At 41.7% G+C, this 17954-nt stretch overlaps 1 pseudogene; it reads left to right on the plus strand.

Moving 5' to 3' along the window:
- Positions 1 to 17954, plus strand: part of LOC140467128 (Fc receptor-like protein 5) — a 110338-nt pseudogene that overhangs the window by 79756 nt on the left and 12628 nt on the right.

Consider the following 17954-nt stretch of genomic DNA (forward strand, 5'->3'; position numbering starts at 1 on the left):
GTTTTGCTAAACACATGATAGCAGCCGACAATGGAGAGAGTGTAAAATATTTCACCGATTCCACAGTGCTGAATGATTAGATTCCCTACAGTGTGGAAACAGGCCATTTGGCTGAACAAGTCCACACTGACCCTCTGAAGACTAACCCACCCAGACCCATTTCTCTACATTTACCCCTGACTAATGCACCTAAAACTATGGGCAATTTAGCATGGCCAATTCACCTGATCTGCACATTTTTGGACTGTGGGAGGTAACTGGAGCACCCGAAGGAAACTTATACATTTAATGGTAAGGTCCTAGGGAATGTTGCTGAACAAAGAGACCTTGGACTGTAGGTTCATAGCTCCTTGAAAGTGGAGTAGCAGGTAGATAGGATAGTGAAGAAGACATTTGGTATGCTTTCCTTTATTGGTCAGAGTATTGAGTATAGGAGTTGGGAGGTCATGTTGCGGCTGTACAGGACATTGGTTAAGCCACTGTTGGAATATTGCGTGCAATTCTGGTCTCCTTCCTATCGGAAAGATGTTGTGAAACTTGAAAGGGTTCAGAAAAGATTTACAAGGATGTTGCCAGGGTTGGAGGATTTGAACTATAGGGAGAAGCTGAACAGGCTGGGGCTGTTTTCCCTGGAGCGTCAGAGCCGAAGGGTGACCTTATAGAGGTTTACAAAATTATGAGGGGCATGGATAGGAATAATAGGAATAATGGGGTCAGGGAGTCCAGACCTAGGGGGCATAGGTTTAGGGTGAGAGGGGAAAGATATAAAAGAGACCTAAGGGGCAACGTTTTCACGTAGAGTGTGGTGCGTGTATGGAATGAGCTGCCAGAGGAAGTGGTGGAGGCTGGTACAATTGCAACATTTAAGAGGCATCTGGATGGGTATATGAGTAGGAAGGGTTTGGAGGGATATGGGCTGGGTGCTGGCAGGCGGGCGTAGATTGGGTTGGGATATCTGATCGGCATGGACGGGTTGGACCGAAGGGTCTGGTTCCATGCTGTACATCTCTATGACTCTACGACATGTAGTGCCCTCCTTCAGCACTGAACTGGAATGACAACTGAGGTCTTCAGCTGTGGGTAGAATTTGATCAAACAACATATTAACACAGTCATGAGGGTGCCAATACAAAGCCACAGCTGGCACCACCACCATCATAACTAAGGAACATACTTTAATCCTTAGGACGTAGGTGGGGATGTTACCAGCTGAGGTTTGAGTTGTAAGAAGTTTGAATCTTGACCTAATCCCATCACCAACCCACCCAATTCTCACTTTAGCAGAAAATGTGAGGCGCGGAAAGTGTTTGACAGAAGTGATAGGGAGGTGGCTCGGCTTTTAAATATGTTAATTATCCCAAATTGTTCCTTCAAATTCTCCTTTTGGCTGAGAAACATGACAATTCAAGGAAGGTTAGGGACTGAGCAATCAGGGGTATTGTTCCTTTCCTCTTCATTGATGGATCCTGTGTCTTTCCTTGGCCGGCAGCGACCAATCTGAAAGTCCCTTCTCTATCCTTCTGATCTCCTCCAATCTCATGTAGCCACCAACATCTCAACCCAAGAAGCAGGTTTCTACTTTCTAACCCCACAATCAACCTGCAAACACAAGATATTATCCATGGAATTAAACCGCACAGAATGTGACTGAATCCCAATTTCCAGGTTCCCTGCTCTTGATTACTGCAGTTGGGTCAAGAAAGTTATCAATCTCCAAATGCTCCCACAAGACAAAACCATAGGATCTGTCACATTCTGAGGCTGTGACAGGTCACTACACTAATATTTCCTTTCAACACAAACTAGAAGAAATTCAACAGTGTTAATAGATGTACAGTTTTTAATAGTTAAAAGCACTAACTCTTATTAAAATGTGTTGGTTTGAAGTATTTCTTTCCTGTTCAACTTATGAAATGTCTACCCAGTTTCAGGTGCATTGTCAGCGGAAAAGAATGTAAAAGGAATTGTGGGAAGAGCGATTACAATAAATTGTTCTTATGACAAACAGTACCAGCAAAACATGAAATACTGGTGTCATGGTTGGACTAATCAATGTACATATGTGGTGAGAACAGACGATCCAGAGGGACAGCGAGGAAGAATGTCAATTAAAGATAACAAGGCACGAGGAGTATTTATTGTTACAATGGAAAACCTTCAGAGGGGAGATGCAGGATGGTACAGCTGTGGCATTGATCGATCTGGCCTTGATTTAAGGTTCGCCTTAATGCTACAAGTATCTTATGGTACGTGTCTCACTGATTTTCTTTCTTACTCTCAACTGAAATATTTGATGAATGTTTCACAGGTTTGAATCCTACTGAGACAGATGATGAAACTTGAATTCAAAACGTGATCGGAAATTAGAAGCTAGTCACTGGCATCCATGTAATTACTGTAGATTGCTGTAAAAACCTATTTGGTCCACTGATGTCTTTTATGGAAGGAAATCTGCCATCTGTACCCAGTCTGGCTTACACATACCTCCAGACCCACACCAATGTGATTGAGCCTTAACTAACTTTAAAATAGTCTAGACCCTCAGTTCAAGGGCAATAAATGTTGGCCCAGCTAGCAATGCAAATACTCATGAATGAAGAAAACAAACATAGGACCTGAGGTACAGGGAGAGGCCATTCAGCCCATTGAGCCTGCTCCACCTTTCAATTTGAACATAAGATATAGGACATCATCAGAACAGGCCCTGCAGCCCACCATGCCTGTGCAGACTATGATACCATTCTGAACTAATCCTATCTACCTATATATGGTCCATAATCCTCTGCTCCCTGTTTGTTCATGTGTCTGCCTAAATGCCTCTTAAACTTGGCTAACCTATTTACTTCTACTAGTCCCCGACAGTGCATTATTACGACTGATCATCACCTCAACATTATCTTGTCACAGTATTCTCTGTCACCTTGATCAGTCTTAAACAGGCCCAAAACTGAGTCTCCATTTCTCCACTGCCTCTGTAGTCACACCCCACCACCACAACTCAATGTTAAATAACCTCCCCTCTTATCCTGAGATGAGGTATTGTGGTCTTACACTCAATAGCAGGAGAAACATATTATCTGCATTCAGCCTGTCACACTCTGTCATAAGTTTCAATAAGGCCACCCTTAACTTTCAAAATTCCTAGGAATGCAGACCCAGCTTCCTTAAATCTCTCCTTGCATCATAATTCCACTATCCCAGGAATTAATCTGATGAGCTCCTGTTGCACTCTCTGTGAAGCAAGTACATTCTTTCTGGAAAGGAAACCAAACTGTGCACAATCCGGTATGCAATATACAATTTGCTTAACTTCAGGCTATTGATAAATACATTCCATGGGAATGAAATCACCACAGTTTGCTCCCTCTGTACTTGGTTCAATGTCATTAATATTAATAGCTACAAATAGTCAGAGTATTGGACAGGAAATGTTAATTTTCTAGGAAATGTAAACAAATCATTAACATATTTAGTAGGCTCTCTGATATGATCAACTAGGAGAAAGTGAGGACTGCAAATGCTGGAGATCAGAGCTGAAAAATGTGTTGCTGGAAAAGCGCAGCAGGTCAGGCAGCATCCAAGGAGCAGGGGAATCGACGTTTCGGGCATAAGCCTGAAGAAGGGTTTATGCCCAAAACGTCGATTCTCCTGCTCCTTGGATGCTGCCTGACCTGCTGTGCTTTTCCAGCAACACATTTTTCATCTCTGATATGACGTATGACAGGCATAATTAATAAGAGATATAACTACAGTCAGACATCCCCTGTTGAACCCTGTGTGTTATGATCTGCCTATACTGCATGCAAAACAATACTTTTCACTTTACCTAGGTACATGTGACAATAATAAGTCAAGTCAAATCATATCAGATCATTGTTAGATATCATGTAATTAAATGCTTGCATTCAGGCTAAGACTAATGGATTATAAATACAAAAGCAGCGAGTCTGAAAAGCAGTGATTCTCAGAAAATGATAAAGTTGGAATTAGTCCAAATGTTGGGAGCTCAGCATGGTTCATAGACTGCCTAGTATGCTGGATGATACACATAATCAAACAAATAATCAGGTCAGCCTAAAATAATTCAACTCTACAAGTGAGCTAAACTTCTGTTCTGCACTCTCTTAACCTATAACTTGAGGTATTGCAGATCAAAGGATAAATTAAATGAGATGCATTCATCCCATGGAATCAATGCATTTCATGAGAATGAATATCATAGAGAAGAACAAAATGTCACAACCTTTGCTCTTGCATCTCCCAGTTGAAATTGATATGAGAATCTGGGGGTGTGTGGTCACTGTTTTAACAGTAAAATAACTCTGTTTATTCATTGTTTAGTCATTGGGCTGTATTTTCCTGACCTGGTGGAGCATTTGGACCAGGTTGTGACTGGAAAAGTGATACCGATAAAGCTCCTTAACATCTTTCTGCCTGTTAGGAGAATTTCTCTGACGCAGGATGGCTGGATACAGGCAGGCTGTCAGCTAGGCCAAGAGACATTTTGCAGAGGTGATCTCATTGTCCCCCTTCCTCCAATGTAACCTCCTTGGAGGTGAACTATTGAAGGCCATTGAAGCTGGAGGCTCTAGTGAAGGAGCCATAAGGATGGAGTGTCTCAACTGCATAGAGTACCAATTTAGGGCAGAGTATTCCCCACAATGTTGGCCCAACTAACTGTTGGAGAGCTTGGAGCAATGATAACAATTGTAGAAGTTAGTGTCAGGATGTTCAAAGGTTTGTACCTGCTTTAACAAAATGATGGTATCAATGAGCAGTCAGAGAGCGATGCTCTCTCAGAGAGCAGCAACAGTTTGAAGAAACCAACAAAGCTGATATGGCTGAATATTTCTGAAGAAATCAGTATTAAACAACTCTTCTGGAAAGATAGAAATAGCTGTCAAAACCTGACCAGATGAAGAAAGCTGAGTGTAGTCGCATATTTACCCACATCCCACTGTACACATGAGGAGATAAATAAATCCCAGAAACAGTGACATATCAGGAAAGGGGAGGGATGAGTTCAGGAATTCACAATAATCAGAGAATCAGGAATGAGTAAATTGTTGGACCTGCAGGTGACAAGTGACAAAGTCTTGAACAGACTTTAGTCTTGGGTTAATCCAATTAAGTTTCTGGTGAATCCTTTCTGAATATATAATGAGTGGATTATTCAAAAATGATAGTTATTGATTGTTTAGGAACAATGGTTGGACTATCTCTTTTTGGAGAGGATTGTGCCTGACATTAACATGGAGGAAGTTGCTTCACTTACCAGCATAAACCTGAATGTCTGGGGGTGACTGTATACAGATATGCATGTTTCATTAACTGAGGAGTTATGGATGGAACTGAAAATGTGTGACAATGCATGTTCAGAGAAACTGGTTCCTTCTGAATTTGTGTGCTTGCAGGATTTATGCTCACCATGCACCAACATGGAGTGCTGGACTTCAATGGTCCAGTTAGACAACTGAAGGCTCATACTTCACAAGTGAATAAAGGCAGCCAATGGTGGAAGGTGCAGCTGTGTAGACTCTGTGGCAGAGAGTAAATCTGTATAGCTGGCCATGGGCTTCTGAAACTATGGATGAAAAGGTTAATCATTGAGAAGCAGCAGATAATCTGTGATGTGATGACAGGATTGCCAAACTCATTGTCCATAACTGTACACAGATTGGAGAAGTCCAGATCAAGCCTATCTGAAAACAAAAAATGTTGGAACTCACAACAGGTGAGGCAGCATCCATGGAGGGAAAGCAAGCTAACATTTAGAGTCTAGTTGACTCTTCACTTCAGCTCTGATGTGCTTTAATTGGATGGCAAAATATGCTTAAGGAATTGTATGATTTTACATGTTTTGTTACCTTAGGGACTTGTGAGTATTTTCCAAAATGAATGAAGACTGTGAGCAGCAAAGCACTCAGGGTCAAGCTCAGAACCTGGAGCATTTCAAAGGCAAACTACCCCTTCACAAGTTAACTCAATTATTTATGAATGTATTGTAGTGAAGGACCATAAACTGATAATAAGATTTTGGTGAATCTGACCCTTTTTGATCTTGGGCTACTTCTCTCAGAGTTAAGGGTGAAATTTACCAATGCTCATATCTCCAAAAGGCAGGAGAGAGTCAAATAGAATTTTTAAAAAGTCTGCAATCCTGCTATTTCTTATAAAACCACAGTGTCATTGAGTCATAGAGATGTACAGTATGGAAACAGACCCTTCGGTCCAACACGTCCATGCCGACCAGATATCCTAAATTAATCTAGTCCCATTTGCCAGCACAGACCCCATATCCCTCTAAACTCTTCCTATTCATATGGTAAAAACAATGACTGCAGATGCTGGAAACCAGATTCTGGATTAGTGGTGCTGGAAGTGCACAGCAGTTCAGGCAGCATCCAAGTAGCTTCGAAATCGATGTTTCGGGCAAGAGCCCTTCATCAGGAATAAAAAAAGTATGAAGGGCTTTTGCCCGAAATGTCGATTTCGAAGCTACTTGGATGCTGCCTGAACTGCTGTGCTCTTCCAGCACCACTAATCCAGAATCTTCCTATTCATGTACCCATCCAGATGTCTTTAAAATGTTGTAATTGTACTAGCCTCCACCACTTACCTCTGGCAGCTAATTCCATACACACACCACCCTTTGCGTGAAAAGGTTGCCCCTTATGTCCCTTTAAATCTTTCCCCTGTCACCCTAAACATATGATCTCTAGTTCAGGACTCCCACAAGTCAGGGAAAAGACCTTGTCTATTTATCCTATCCATGCTCCTCATGATTTTAAAAGCCTCTATAATGTCACCCCTCAGCATTTGATGGTCCAAAGAAAATAGCCCTAGCCAATTCAACCTCTCCCTATAGCTCAAACCCTCCAACCCTGGCAACATCCTTGTAAATCTTTTCTGAACACTTTTGGGTATGAGATGATGGAGTATCTCACTCTGGAGAGACAGGTCAGAGATTAAAATTTTCTAATGAGGCTCCATTTCTCCTATTTTTGGGATCAATTTGAATTTAATGAATTTAGGCTTTGTTTTCCTTGGTCTTCCAGCTGGAGCAGGGAATTACATTTCCAATGATGCTCATGAACTGGGAACAGCGGGAGTCCAATCTGCCAGTCTCCTCCTAAGCAAAGTTCATGCCATGAGTTACCTTCACCTCAGTTGATTAACATTCATATGATCAACAAAGATCCCATCCACCACCCAAAGTGTCCTCACCACCAGCTCCCATTTCACTTTGCCATGATCTATGTTGCCTTCCTCTCATGCTGGTCCAATGTCAGGTGAAAAATGGATTGTAAAATTCCAAGAAGGTCATTCCATTAAATTTTCTTAACCTTCACCAACCATCTCATTTTCTGATTCTCGCACACCCTCACAACCTCCAATTTCAGATAAAGTAATCTCTTTCAGCAGCAGTTCACTGAGCTCCAATGCAATTACATTCCTTATTTAAATCTGCAAAACCTGTAACCAATACCTGGTAAATTTTCATTGTAATTTTCTGCTCCATTAATCACTGATTTGACTTCTTCATATTTGAGAGTAAAATCATTCAGTAGCTTTGAAGGCTGACTGTTGCCGAAATAAATTATTGGCACTGACTTTCACGTGGGATTCATCCTCGGCATTTTTGCCCTAATCTGGAGACCTACTCTGCTATTATCTAATGGTAGCCATTCTAGTTCAGGTTGCTAGGAGGGTCATGGAGAGTTAAATATGCTGGTGAGATTCCAACAAGAGGAGCCATGGCTAAGCTGTGTAAGATACTGAGCATTTAAGTTTTGGATATTTATGCAGTACATGAATATTTGTTTCTTTTCCACAGAATCCATATCCATTCCTGTTCTCAAATTCACTTCACCACCAAATGTCTCATGTTCTGGGGGATCAGTGTCAATCTCCTGTGAATCTGTCCGGGGATCCCCTCCCATTTACTACAAATGGTATGAAAGGACCTCGTCTCACAATTCAAAGATATCTGACACTAATAAACTGGATCTACATTGTCAATCCTTCAAACAGCAAAATCATCAATATTACTGCACAGCCAAAAATCAGCAGGCAATAAAAGACAGTGGAATGGTTAAAGTATCAGTCATCAACAGATCAGCGAACAATTGCAGTTATGTGGTAGAGATCAGCAGCATTGGTAAGTATTATTTTAAACAAACAGTTAAATTTTTTTAACACAAATCTGACCAAACTGGTCACTGGTTAAGTTCCTTCAGGAACTCCACGAAGCTGCAACTGGCCAAATTCACTCTATTTGGTCTCTCAACAGTTCTGAACACAGCTACTGATTTGCATTTTCCTTGTAAAAATGAACAAAAAAAAATCCCTAAAACCTGTACAAAACCCATAAAACATGATGTATTCCCATGAAACTAATATGTAACTTGATTGGCTTGATAATTATTGAGGAGGAGAAAGCGAGGACTGAAGATGTTGGAGATTAGAGTCTATAAGTGTGGGCTGGAAAAGCACAGCCAGTCAGGTAGCATCTTGATGAGCAGGAGAGTCGACATTTCGAGCATAAGCTCTTCATCAGGAATGAGCTCATTCACGATGAAGACCTTATGCTCAAAACGTTGACTCTACTGCTCCTCGGATGCTGCCTGACCTGCTGTGCTTTTCCAGCACCACACTTTTCAACTCTAGATCATTATTAACCTCACCTGAGGCATGGTGGCTCTTAGGTCTGACCACCACCAGCTATCTCTCTCTCCTATGAGAGAATCCTGTAATCCAGCAGGGCTATGGCGACTTTATCTTTTTACCATTAACCAATATGTCTACATTGCAGATTGGCTGAAGATCTGATGCTTAATGAATTACAACTAATATCTAGCCCCTTTAGTTCACCTTTCTTTTGTCAATTCTTGTTGGAGAGCAGCGATTTACCAAATTTCTTCACAAAAGGGTCCTATAATATATAAATAATCCAACTGGCCTATGTTGTACATCCACAACCCTTGACGGTCTAGTGTATTCTTATGACTGCAAGAAACCTCCCTTTCCTTTGGCCTGATATTAATCCCAGCTGCTCCAGTATATGTAGTAAAGTCCTATGTATTCCTTAATGGCTTCTGGAATAATCAAAAGATTGTCTATACATTAGATCACTGCGATGCTTCTTAAACTTCATATCATTTTCCAATTGAAGTGCTTGAAATAGCAACCCTTATATAATTATTCATCAATTCCAATTTCAGAAACAATTATCCACACTTGGCTGTTTTATATCGTTCATTTAGATCAGAGACCAGAAGCGGAAAGAGTCAATTTTGCAATTATGTCACAGAAGACCTGGACATGGCCTGACTGATCAAGGCCAGTCTATAGAAGGCAAAGCTTTGAACCCAATTGGAGATTGGCATATTTCCGAAACTACACATCTAGCAAATGGAAAGTGTATGGTGAAATTAGATGATAGATGCCAGCAGAAAGATTAATTGTTATATTTGTAGGTCTGAGAAGGAGGGGTGGGGTCCAATTCACTGAGTGATTTACATATTGCAATTTTACTTTGTTTAGAAAACTGTTGAAATCTGCTGATCATTTCAAACTGTCCTTTGAAATTTCGATAGTCCTTTCTTGGATTTTCCAACATGTTCAATTGCCCTTTCAGTATTTCAGAGCTCACTTTCATAATAGAAGCATATATCTCATAGCTTTTTGTTTTTCATACTTTCCCTTAAACATTTTTAAAACACAGTTCATTTAGATATTTTCCAAACTAGTTAATCTCACAATTATTAAGGAATAAAGAATAAAAGTAGACAGACATCAGGATCCATGCTGAGATTTTTTTCAAAAATAAAAGCACATATTGCAAGTATTATTATATTTTTGTTCACCACAATTGATATCACTTTAACCTCTTTAAGTTTTTTTCATTCATTCACAGGATGCAGGTCTCAATCAGCGGGGCCAATATTTATTGCCCATCCTCAAGAGTCAATCAAATTGCTGTGGGTCTGGAGTTTCATGTAGGGGGGCAGCATCCTTCCCTAAAGGGCATTAGTGAACCAGATGGGTTTTAACTGACAATTAGCAATAGGTTCATGGTCATCAATCAAAGCTTAATTTTAGATTTTTTTATTGAACCCAAATTCTACCATCTGCTGTAGTGGGCTTTGAATCCAGATCACCAGAACATTACCTGATTCTCTGGATTACCAGTCCAGTGATAACACTACTAGACCACCATCTCCCAAACTATTAATCTATTAATAGTTTTAACTTTAAATTATGTTAAAGCATTTATATACTTTCAAAGATAATTCCTTCATGAAAAAAAATATTAAGTGTCCATTCCTAATTGCTCTCAAATACAGTGGCATGCTCAGTCATTTCAGAGAGAAGGTAACAGTCAACCACAATGCTGTGGGTCTAGAGTCCCCTATAGACCAGGCCATCTAAGGATGTCAGTTTTCCTTCCTTAAGGACATTAGTGAACCAGGTGGCTTTTTATAACAATTGATGATCATTTCATGGTCACCGTCACTGATGCGAGCTTTATAATCCAGATTTACAAACTGAAATTAAAATTTCATCAGCTGCCATGGTAAGAATGCCAACCCATACCACTCGCCTAGATCTTTGGAATACTAGCCCAGTGGTATTGCAACTATGTAACCAACTTTCCATGGCGATGAATGTTGGGTGATCTTGTGTGGTGGATGTAAAGGTAATGAATCATGGGTGGGGTTGTGGTTGGTACCACAAAGGCATAGGAGTTATAATCAGATATGAGGAGGAGAGTGGTATGGGTTGGCATGAAGGGTGTGAATGGTGGGTAGAGGGCATTATTTTGATATTGGGTAGTTCAGTTGGTTAGTGCGGCCTAGGAAACCATGAAGGATCAAAGGGCTGACTGGAAACATGAGATGCCATCAATTGGCATGAACAAGTCATGTGTGGGTGATGGGGCGTGAGAGCTGGAGGACTATTTAATGTTTTATTACAAGTGGAACCAAATCCTGGAGCACAGAGATGGGTCCATTATCCAGTCCTTCATGACACCCAGCAGCCCTTGTGCCTGGCAAAGCGCCCATTCCAGAGTCAGCAGGCCTGCATCCTGTTAGTACCTGTCCCACGGAAAGAACATCCAAATATCCGAGCTTCTTTCTCTAGAGTCATGAGTCCAAATAATCCTGCAATATTACAATTCTGCCTGAAACCAGTGACCAGCACTGAGGATTTCCAATGCTGTAAGAGGAGCTATTGGCCAGATTAAACACCTAAACTGATTGTCTATCCACTGCGCTCCCCAGTCAGGTAGATCTGTCAGATTCCATGGTGCTGTTCAAAGAAGATTGTGGTTTTAGAGTAAGTCTTCATCCCTCAATCCACAGCAAAAGAAAACTGACTGGTAATTTATCTCATTGAGTTTTGTGAGATATTACTGTGTGCAAATTGACTTCTGACAATTCCCGTAAACCAATCACAGTGACACTTCACTTGTGAAGCAGTTTGCTTTTTCCTGGGATTGGAAAAGGCACTGTATAAATGCAAATCAGGCTGTCATTTTTGAAATAAATGATTCACTCAAAACTCCCCTGAGACAACTATCTGAATGGTGACTGTTCTGTAACATGGATTATAATTACTACTAGGACTTCATTGTGCCCATTGCCAGTGGGTAATGTTTCCTGTTACTATTGTAAGGCCAGAAAACTGATTCAATAAGTGAGAACTGAGCACTTTACTAAGTATTTTCTAATCAACCTGTCATTATACCCCAAAATGTGACTTGAATCACTACTACTTGGATACTATGACTGCATATAATGGCCCTTGAGAATTGTTACTATTAACTGCTGGTTCTTTAATGTGTTCATGTGACTACTATTTTAATAGCACTATTCATTTAACAGAGAATAGCCAGACAAATATGTATTAAATGCTTGATCACTAACATTGACAGCAATTATTCCTGGTCTACCATTTCCCTGTCTGTTCAATGTGCAGCTATCCTTCCATGACAGGACTGTGAATACTTGTCTCCACAACTGTATATTTCCTGGTGGTAGCAAAGCCCAGTTCTTTGACTGAAACTTTCATTTCATTTATACAGGGCAATGAAAGGGGACACTCTAGATCATAGCCACCAATCTGAACCCTTTGACTGGCCCAATAGTAACTCTCCACTCTCAGAGACAGGAAGTTATTAGAAATGTTTGAGAAAAATGAGTCAATGCCAGGTATTTGCATCTCCTCATGCAACCACACGGGAAAATTTCACAGGAATTAAATCATCCAAATCCATTGTATCGGCCGTGCGTATAGCAGAGATTTCTTGTTTGAAACGTGAACTCTTAAAGGGGTCTCGACAGGGCAGATGTGGAGGAATGTGTCTTCATGTGAAATAATCTAGAACTTGGTGTCATTGTTTAAAAATGAGGTGAACCACAGATGAGGTGAATTTGTTTTCTCTCTGTGGAACATGAGATGTTAAAACTCTCTTCCTAGGAAAATAATGGAAGGAGAGTCCTTTAACATTTTTGAGACAGGATAGATTGATTCTTGCTAAGCAAAGGAACAAAAGGTTACGATGGGAAAGTGAAAATGTAGATTTGAAGTTGTAATGAGAGCAACCATGATCTTATTCAATTGGAGAGCAGGCTTAAGGAACTGAATGTTTAGATTAGAGTGATGCTGGAAAAGCACAGCAGTTCAGGCAGCATCCGAGGAGCAGTAAAATCGATATTTCGGGCAAAAGCCCTTCATCAGGAATACAGGCAGAGTGCCTGAAGGGTGGAAAGATAAATGAGAGGAAGGTGGGGATGGGGAGAAAGTAGCATAGAGTACAATAGGTGAGTGGGGAGGGGATGAAGGTGATAGGTCAGGAAGGAGGATGGAGTGGATAGGTGGAAAAGAATTTAGACAGGTAAGACAAGTCATGGGGAGAGTGCTGAGCAGGAAGTTTGAAGCTGGGGTGAGGTGGGGGAAGGGGAAATGAGGAAACTGATGAAGTCCACATTGATGCCCTGGGGTTGAAGTGTTCCGAGGCGGAAGATGAGGCGTTCTTCATCCAGGCGTTGGGTGGTGAGGGAGCGGCGGTGAAAGAGGCCCAGGACCTCCATGTCCTCGGCTGAGCGGGAGGGGGAGTTGAAATGTTGGGCCACAGGGCGGTGTGGTTGATTGGTGCAGGTGTCCTAGAGATGTTCCCTAAAGCTCTCTGCTAGGAGGCATCCAGTCTCTCCAATGTAGAGGAGACCGCATCGGGAGCAACGGATACAATAAATGATATTAGTGGATGTGCTGGTAAAACTTTGATGGATGTGGAAGACTCCTTTGGGGCCTTGGATAGAGGTGAGTGAGGAAGTATGGGCACAGGTCATCTCTCCATCTCCATTAATGACGACACCTTAACTTTACCTGGACCATCTCTGACACCTCCCTCCCCTTCCTGGACCTCTCCATCTCCATTAATGACGACTGACTTGACACCAACATTTTTTATAAACCGACTCCCACAGCTACTTGGATTACACCTCTTCCCACCCTACCTCCTGCAAAAATGCCATCTCCTATTCCCAATTCCTCCGCCTCCGCCGTATCTACTCCCAGGAGGACCAGTTCCACCACAGAACACACCAGATGGCTTCCTTCTTTAGAGACCACAATTTCCCTTCCCATGTGGTTAAAGATGCCCTCCAATGCATCTCGTCCACATCCCGCACCTCCGCCCTCAGACCCCACCCCTCCAACCGTAACAAGGACTGAACCCCCCAGGTGCTCACCTTCCATCCTACCAACCTTTGCATAAACCAAATCATCCATCGACCTTTCCGCCACCTTCAAACGGACCCCACCACCCGGGATATATTTCCCTCCGCACCCCTTTCCGCCTTCCGCAAAGACTGTTCCCTTCGTGACTACCTGGTCAAGCCCACGCCCCAACAACCCACCCTCCTGTCCTGGCACCTTCCCCTGCCACTGCAGGAATTGCAAAACCTGCGCCCACACCTCCTCCCTCACCTCCATCCAAGGCCCTAAAGGAGCCTTCCACATCCATCAAAGTTTTACCTGCACATCTACCAATATCATTTATTGTATCCGTTGCTCCCGATGTGGTCTCCTCTACATTGGGGAGACTGGACGCCTCCTAGCAGAGAGCTTTAGGGAACATCTCTGGGACGCCCACGTTAATCAACCACACCGCCCCGTGGCCCAACATTTCAACTCCCCCTCCCGCTCTGCCGAGGACATGCAGCTCCTGGCCTCTTTCACCGCCGTTCCCTCACCACCCAACGCCTGGAGGAAGAACGCCTCATCTTCCGCCTTGGAACACTTCAACCCCAGGGCATCAATGTGGACTTCACCAGTTTCCTCATTTCCCGTTCCCCCACCTCACCCCAGCTCCAAACTTCCAGCTCAGCACTGTCCCCATGACTTGTCTTACCTGCCTATCTTCTTTTCCACCTATCCACTCCATCCTCCTCCCTGACCTATCACCTTCATTCCCTCCCCCACTCACCTATTGTACTCTTTGCTACTTTCTCCCCACCCCCACCTTCCTCTCATTTATCTTTCCACCCTTCAGGCACTCTGCCTATATTCCTGATGAAGGGCTTTTGCCCGAAATATCGATTTTACTGCTCCTCGGATGCTGCCTGAACTGCTGTGCTTTTCCAGCACCACTCTAATCTAAACTTTAATTTCTAGCATCTGCAGTCATTGTTTTGACCTTAAGGAACTGAATGGCCTATTCCTGTTTCTTGTTCATATGTTCCTCAAGTAATCTGGTTCTGTTGAATAATAATGCCGTGTCAGTTGACTACAGATTAACATGAAGTGAATCTGAATGATATTCCATTGTTTCAACAGGACAGAACTATTCTTGTGAAGTTTCTTCAACAACTGCACCATCTACAAGTGCAAATAATGAGATCCGATCTCCAAAATCCAAACGGTACTACCTTCTCATTACTGATTTGTTTTGATTAGCACCTCTTCTTCTACCTGATAAGTTAACACTGTTCTTTTTTTGGCTAAATAAGTGAAAATTATCTTTTATTAGAGAATGTATCTCATCAAATGGAAATACTGACTGGATTTATAACATATTGTTGTGTCCTCAGGAAAGCAGTTTGCCATTAGTCGGATTTAAGAATAAGAAGTAACAATCTTCATTTTGATAACTCTCAGATAGTGCTCTTTGCATTATGCATTGAGATTGCTTCACCTCCAACCTACTCTAGTGGTGAGATTTGCTTGCCAAGTTGACCTTCGTTATCTGATCTGGAATGACATGGACATGGTAGTTGTATTTCTGCTGGTCGAAAGGAGGAATTGGGCAATGTTCTTACACAGCTTTGTTGTATTACCGATGACAGACAGCTTGCAGCATTGATCTAATTTCCACATTATTAGCCTGAGCTGTTGGCAATAAGCAGAAGGAATTGTAAATGTGATGTAAACAACAAATAACTGAGTCTTTCACATTACAATGGAGATAAGGTTAGAACGCTAAATAAATGTAAAAAAGGGTATTGGAAGCACAAGAGTTAAGTACACACCTACAGAGAAATAGATGCATTTATAGTTTGGTGTGAAATTCTTTACAATTCAATTCCACAGCTGAATATAAACAGACCTGCTCAGCCACAGTGGCCAACTGACCTTAGAGAAACAAAGATTACTGGAAGAATTCATTCAGATTTCTAGCACACACACACACTATTTATTTTTAGCAGGAAATTATTAAGGAAGCTTTCAAAAATGTTGGGCTGGATCCCGTTACTGCAGGTTGGCTGAAAGGAGTTATCCTGATTCATTTAAGATGGAGGCTTTTTGCTGACTTGTTACTTGCTCCCAACAATTGGCAACAGAATGACTTTCACTTCTACTTTCAAATGTAGGGGTGCCAAATGAATGTTCTTCAGATATGACTTTCACAGCATGTATCAGCCCCACACAACTCAACAAAAAATTACCACATGAAGTCCCATGTTGCAGTTGAGTTTTCTAACTCCTTTTCTTATGTATTGCTGGAAGGGGAAACCACAAATATGTGTTCCATCCAGTACTGCTTCATGTCCAAAATGTGGGATAGAACTCATCGGAGCTGCTTTTTGCTGAAGTGGTAATTAATCTCCATTATCTTTGCAACCACATGTGATCATTGTTCAGGTTTTGCACTGCCTCTCTTCATTTGTAGTGTCTCTGTCTGAAGTTTCTTGATACCCACTAGCTGTTACATTTAGGACTGAACTTAATCTACACAGGAATTTTCCAGAGAGAAAGTAAATTTTGTTCTTAGAATTTACATTCCCACATGTCTTTGGCTTATATGTCCACTCTTTTTATTTTTTGAACAAAGAAACTTGTCTTAACTAAAATTTCAATATGTCCATATAAGTAATTTGGGGCAATGATCAGTTGCCATGAGACAGTACATGTGTTTTTTTAAAACAAAGCACCAATTCTTTAAATACTAACTGTTGCATATCTTCTAATCAAACCTTTGAATGCAAATTTCCAATCCACCAATGCCAACATCCTCCTCATATCTTCATAATTACTCTGATATAAGTACAGTACCCTAGTTTCAAATGAACTATATCTTATTTAAACTTAATGTAAAATTGGATCATAGTATGGTCACTATTCCCTAATTAGTTTTACAACGAGATTATTAACTAACATACTCGAAAAACACACTTGACCTCATCCTCACCAATCTGCATGCTGCATCACAGTATCAGTAAGAGTAACCACTGCACAGACCTGTGGAAATAAAGGACCACCTTCACACTGAAAATACCCCCATCATGTTGTGTAGCACAAGCACTGTGCTAAATAGGACAGACTTCAAGCAGATCTGGCAATTCAAAATCAAGTATCCATTTAGCACTGTTGACCATCAATAGCAGCAGAATTGTACTCGAGCGCAATCTGTAACCTCATAGCCCAGTATATCCCCTACTCAACCATTACCCTTAAGCTAGGAAATCAATCCTCATTCAATGAAGAGTGCAGAAGGACATATCAACAGCAGCACCAGGCATACCTACAAATGAAGTGTCAACCTGTGAAGCTACCAAAAAGTACGACTTGCATGCCAAACGGCATAAACAGTAAGTGATAGGCAAAGCCAATTGATCCCACAATCAATGGGTCATACATAAGCTCTGCTGTCCTTCCATACTCAGTAACGAATGCTGTTGGACAATTAAAAACTTACTGGACCAGGAGGTTCCACAAATATCCCCATTCTCAATGGTGGAAGAGCCTAACATATCAATGCAAAAGATAAGGCTGAAGCATTCACAGCAATTTTTAGCTAGCACAAAGTGGATGATTTATTTGAGCCTCCTCTAATAGACCCAGCATCACAGATACCATTCTTCAGCCAATTCAATTCATTCCATGTGAAAATGGTTGGAGGCACTGAATATGGCAAAAGCTATAGGCCGTGATAATACTCTGGCAATAGTACTGAAGACTTGTGCTCCAAAACCTGCCAATTCCCCCAAGCCAAGCTGTTCCAGTACAGTTACAACACTGGCATCTACCAGCAACATGGAAAATTGCCCATGTATGTCCTGTACATAAAAAGCAGGATAAATCCAACCCAGCCACTTAGCGCCCCATGAGCTTACTCTTGATCATAAGTAAAGTGGTTGAAAGTTCCATCAATAGCCCTGCTCAGCAATAACCTGCTCAATGATACCCAGCTGTTCTGTCAGAGCCACTCAGCTCCTGACCACATTGCTGCCTTGGTTCAAATACAGAGAAAAGAGCTAAATTCCAGAGGTTAGGTGACAATGACAGCCCTTGACACCAAGGCCGCTTTGATCAAGTGTGGCTTCAAGGAGCCCTTGCAAAACTGGAATCAATGAGTATCAGGGGCAAACTCTCCACTGATTGGAGTTATACTTGGCACAGAGGAAGATGGTTGTGGTTGGTGGGGATCAATAATCTCAGCCTCA

Source organism: Chiloscyllium punctatum, chromosome 45, assembly GCF_047496795.1.
Source record: "Chiloscyllium punctatum isolate Juve2018m chromosome 45, sChiPun1.3, whole genome shotgun sequence".
In the NCBI taxonomy this organism is placed as follows: Eukaryota; Metazoa; Chordata; class Chondrichthyes; order Orectolobiformes; family Hemiscylliidae; genus Chiloscyllium; species Chiloscyllium punctatum.